Here is a 6,371-nt window from a genome sequence, read left to right as displayed (position 1 = left end):
CTATATTATTATATTATACATACCTAATGTGTGTTATATACATATATGATATATATAATAATAACGTAATATTAACCTCTGCATGGTACAACACTACATCCGGTAGTGGGGTTCCTGGTCTTGAGTAATATAGAGCCACTTCAAACCCAGAGTTAGAGCACCTGTCAGGGTCCCATCTATGGGAAAATAGCGAACAAAAGTAAGTGGTTAATCTTTATCCTTTGGCTGACAATCCTTCCAGAGCCAAATTCTTAACCTTTTAAATACCACGCACCCCTTTTAGGAATTTGCCTTCCCTCCACGGCTCCCCTGAATCTGTAAATAAAAATTACCTCGCAGATAAAAAAAAAAAAATAAAAAAAAAAAAAATCATAATATTATAGACATATATATAATATATATATATATATATATATAATTTATATATATTATATATATAATATATATATATAAAGGATATTTTGTTAGTTAGTCTTTTTTATTGAGTTATGAATCAATGTCATAATCCCACGTTCCAATAATGTGACCATGTTCTCGTTAAGAGAATAACAAAAGATAATAAGAGAAATTGATACCTTTTTTCAAGGGGGCTTCGCCCCTTTTGGAAATATTTAAGACCCCTGGGGGGGGGGTGCCCCCAGCTTAAGAACCACCGTTCTAGAGACATTAAATCACTGTCAGGGAAGACAACGGGAAACCACCTTAACTGATATTTCCCTTGTGATTACCTCCCCCCCCAATCCCTTGCCCGTTGTTGTCGTGGGGGGGCTTAGGAGGCGGAGACTGGGACCCAATGATGGGGAACTCCCCAACCTTGGGACTCAGCCCTCAAGCGACTAATTTTGCATTGGTCTTTTTTTCTTCCCACTTTTCGTTTCTGTCCCTTCACCAAACCCCTTCTGCTATCCACCTCCTAACGGGTTGTGAGAGCCATGCTGAAAGGATGAAAGCTGACTTGTTGGCCAGTCTGAACGGACGGAGGGAGCCATGGCCACGTATCCCTGATTTAGTTACCTAGCCCTTACCCTCAAGGGGACCTGAGGGGTGGACTGTTTTTATCCCCAACATAACCAGACTTACCATGGCCAGTAATGAAAAACATATCCCCAAACTATTAGGGGGCAATGAGGCTTGCCCCTTTCAAATAGCACCAACCAATGTAAACCACCCATATTCCCTGACCCCAGGCTCTTTGAACCAACGGCTCCGGAAAAAAAAAAAAACCACTGCAATAACTACCCCCTCATCAATGCCGACTAGTACCGTAGCCAACAATCAACCCCTTAAGGAACATTCCACTCTTCCAGCATGCTCAACTTCAACACCTCTATCCCCACACCTCCAACGTTCAACCACCCAATCCTCCCTTATTAATACCTTACGCCTTATTGCCCACCTCTCCATAACACTACCTCCCTCAACACCACTCCATCCTCGTCACGCCCCCGCCCTTCTATACCCCTTATCTCTACAACAATTTGAATACTCTCTTTAGCGCAGTCAAATGGGACGATTTTTCGTGATCCCTCCCACAGCTCCTAATTCTGACAAACCCTTCTCTTCAAACAATGCTCAAAAACAAGTAGGTAAAAGTCTCTTCCGTAGCCGACCCGACCGCCTCCACGTATTGTCACAGTAACATCCGAAAACCAAGCTATAGCATTAACAAAACTGACCTATATGGTAATCCCATCCTTGTACAGCACCCCATCCAACCCTCAATACTTGCACCGGAACAGTTTCCAATTCCCACAGCAAATGCCCAGTCTATGACAAAAAAAAAAGATTATGTCAGACTGTGGAGAAAGACCTACTGCCTGTCTCTACAGGACTATGATTTGCATATCATCTTTAGTCAATGTCTCCATTCCCCCCAGAGGTCATCGAAAAGAAACCCACTAAACATAGGCCAAAATTACCTTCCGTAGACCTGACCCTTCCCTTAAAACGTTCTAATTGGAGAGAAATCCCTCCCGTTAGTCCATACAAACCCCTCCACGTCAGTGCCAAAAATGTGTTGGCATATCAGGACACCCAGCCAAAAAATTGCCGTTCCACAGCCAGATGTGCACTATGTGCCCAACCTGGCCATACCGAAAAAGTGCTCTGCCACAATCACGCACAGTGCAACAACTGTGGCGGCCCCCATAATGTTATTTTATAGAGACTTTCCCACGACAAGTTCAGAGGTCTGAGGTAAGCAATCGCAGATTCAAACTTGGACTCACACTACGTGAAGCCAGAGAGGAAGCACGTCGACGTGGTTTCTCTCTCTACTCCTTACTCCAGTAATACTGACTCATTCTACCAATTTCCCTAAACCCACCCCCCTACATCTAACTCCTCTCCTTCTACCGCTACCTTCCCCAGTCAAACTCTTTTGCCATCCTAACCCAGACCCCCCCCCCTAATCTCTACTACCAGTACTCCAATCACCACTACAACCCCAACACCTCCCCTCTCCCTCCTGCACTACCGTAACAGACAGAACAAAACGTTCCACCCCCTCTTGCCCCTATCCACACAAACACCAAGCTTCCTTTGCCCTACGCTTGAGACACCAATCCTCTCTTCCCCCATCACAAGAAATCCTATATCCCCCAAAACTCCCCAACCAACTCCTCGACGAAACTATTGAAAATATTCAAGATTACTTAATGCAAAACTGACACTCAACCTCAAATCTTACAACTCATGCTCCTTCACATCCAAGTGTAACTGCTTGATATCCATCCTCCTCCTAACGATATCCCCCCTACACCCTATCCTCCTAACCCCTCCCAACACAGCCCATCCCTTACCACACCCGACTCTAACCCTTTCACTCACCAATTCCTTTGCCCAGCTTAGACAACTAATCACTAACTCAACCACCATCCCTAACATTAACTATATTGCTAAATGACTTAGATGTCTAGCACATTTATCTTGCTTTAACCATTAACCATTAACCTTTTGTGATACCTAAACAACTGCTGTTGGCAGAAAGGGGCGATGTGGCTTCTGCAGAAAAGCCTTTTTCAGTGCAACTGATAGTTCACGACAGATGCAGAATAGGTCCGGCGGGGGTTTAGTTCTACTGGACAAACAGCAGAGATTGCACTCCTCGTCAGATGGAACTACGAGCAAAGAAAAAAATTAGGGCCTGTATCTTTAATAATCTCATGACCACATCCCAAGTATGAATCTACAAGGGATGTGACGGCTGATCAACTCAGGATAGATTCCGTTTATGAAGAATGTGTGGGTATATATATATGATATAATATATATATATATATATATATATATATATATATATATATATATATATATATATATATAAGTATATATATATATAGATATATATAGATATTATATATATATATATATATATCAGGGAAGGGAACGGGAAACCACCCAGACTAATCTATCCCTTGTATTTATGGCAAAGTTATATCAGAAAGGCTCAGTCCGTGGAAAAGACCGGGCATGGAAGTGAATTAACCAAGAATAGAGAGTCATGGAGACAGTAGATGCCAAAAAGGAACTGTCGTGGGGACGAAGTATTAGAAGAATATATATCTGTGTGTATATGCCACATATATGCATATATATGTATATGTTATATAGGACATACACACACACAACACACCACACACCACACAAAACACACACACAAACACACACACACACACACACACACCACACACCACACACACACACACACACACACATACACACTAACAACATCACACATACACACCACCAACCCACACCACACACCACCACACCACACATAATATTTTAATAATATATAATTATTAAATATATATATATATTGTTATTTTTATTATTTTTAATAATATTATATATATATATATATATAATTATAGTGGTGTGTGTGTGTGTGTGGTGTATATATATATATATATAATTTTTAATATATATATATATATTATATATTGTATAATATATATGCAAATATAATTTTTGGGTTTGTGTGGGTCATTCCACGAGAGTTTCATGTTTATTATTTTCTCTGCTGCAATATACAAAGGTAAAAAGGTACATTTTGCTGATATTTGATTCTTAAATTTTTATCTACATATATCCATAAAAAAACCTAAAAGTAAATATAGCCCACCTCAGTTATTGAAAAATTTTATTTTGCTGCAGTGTATGTTTTGTATGTCCTCCTCTCTCTTTTTATATATAAATATAATATATATATATTTTAAATATATTATATATAGAATATATATATTGTTGTGGGTGTGTGTGGGGGTTGTTTTGGTGTGTGTGTGTTGTGTGTGTGGTGTGGCGCGTGTGGTTTGCGTGCGTGTGCGTGTGCGTGTGGTGTGTAGTACCTTTGTTTTGTATTGCGTTCTTTAGATCTTGTCGAAAAAGTTTCATTTTTACTTTTGATAACGGTTTGCAACCTCAGTTCGAATGGCCCCAACTATGCTAATGCTTTTTGTATGTTATCAGGGAAATACCTAGTAACAAAACTGCCCTGTTGAATTTAGAACCTTGTTTAACGATAATTTCTTTATTTAAACATCCATACATTTACAATATTCCTATTTACCTTACTTCGTTACTCATCTTAATATTAAATTTACCTTAAAATTGAACAAGAAAACTAACTTTTGTTTTTGATCCGCTGACCACCAAAGAGTTTTCTATAAAAAAAATTTTTGGTTTAGGAAAACATTATTTGACTATTTTACCCCAGAAATACAAGATTTATGCAATCAAAAGAAACAATAAAATTTTTCTCCGCCTGGTCCCTTTTTTATGTGGAAATGAACTTTTTATCAAATTACTCTGAAACAAATGGATATTCGGGCAGCATGTTTCAAAAATTATATTATTCTTAAATCATGAGATCTGCCAGCCTTTAAATCTTCCAAAAAAATGTTCGAAAAAAATGCGTACGTTGCTCAAACATTCAGGAAAAATTAATATAGTTTTCACGAATTGCCACACTATCATCACTTTTTTTTTTTAAGGAGAGAGAGTAGTGTATATGTATCTCAGTTGTCCTAGCCATAATACCAGGAATATTGAGTCAACTAACTACACGTTGGTTAAAACACACAATCCTTGAGCATAAGTCCATAAGAACAGGCCTGTTTTCTGAGCAAACCATCGTTCTTTGCTATTTGCCAACCCTTATGCATGGAAAACCACCCCTACACTCAAAGTCATTTTAAAATTCGGCCTCCTAATCTCTGTATATCCACAAGAATGAAACACTATTTACGGTGTAACCCTGTGACAGAATCGCCCTGTTTACGGGCATGGTGTGTTCTGTACTTTTTTTCTTTTGGTTTCATATCCCATGTTATTTCGTTAATTTTTTTCTTTGTTTCGCTTATTTTGTGATATTCGTATACAATTTTGATTTTTTTCCCCTGTCATGTTCGGCTCTTGTGTTATTATTTTGTTCGTTCTTTGTAGCACTGACACAGATATATACACACATATGTATATATATATGCATATATATATATATATATATATATATATATATATATATATATATATATATATTATATGTACGTATGTATGTATGTGTGTGTGTGTGTATGTATGTATATATATATATATATATATATATATATATATATATATATATATATATATTATTGTCTCTATGCTTACACTTATATGGGGCCAATAAAAAAAAATAATAAAAAACTCACATGAGAACTCTTGTAGTAGACAGTATTCCCAAGAAAAAGCAAGATATGATATCACATTTATAATGGTCTTTATTAGAACGCTAAGTAAATTCGTATTTGAATATTGGAACATTTACATACAAATAACCCGGCCTATGAAGCAGTAACAGTATCATACGTTGGACTCAGCAACGTCTTTGGCGAGATAATCAAATGCACTCTCATATGCTGTTGCATTTGTTGAATAATAAAACAAATATAAGCTGAATAATAAACATAATGGAAACAAACCTCAGGATATGACATGCAATATCATCTGCTTCCGAGTTTAACATTTTATTGTAGGAAAACCACGTTATTTTTTGTTTTTATGTCTTAAAGATTATCTGAACTGCAGTACACAGATGTTTAGAAATAAATTTATATCTCTATTTTTAGTTTTCCTACATTTGATATTCATGCACAGCTATGAGAAGCCAGTGTGTGTGAGCGAAGATGTGGCACCGTCGCGTTTATGGGTGGAGCTTATTGGGATGGATGTCAATTCTCGTAATGTGTTTTTTAAAATTTCTTTTTCTATTCCTGTTGGCCACTTGCTTGTCACCTGCATGATGTGCGTTTCTTTTACTTTGGAGTTTATATAATACCAGATGGAAGCATCCATTCACTTTTAGCATGTATCCGTACGTACTGAAGGTATGT

This window comes from Penaeus monodon, chromosome 16, assembly GCF_015228065.2.
Source record: "Penaeus monodon isolate SGIC_2016 chromosome 16, NSTDA_Pmon_1, whole genome shotgun sequence".
Classification (NCBI taxonomy): Eukaryota; Metazoa; Arthropoda; class Malacostraca; order Decapoda; family Penaeidae; genus Penaeus; species Penaeus monodon.
The sequence above is the reverse complement of the archived record's forward strand: the minus strand, read 5'-3'. Positions refer to the sequence as shown.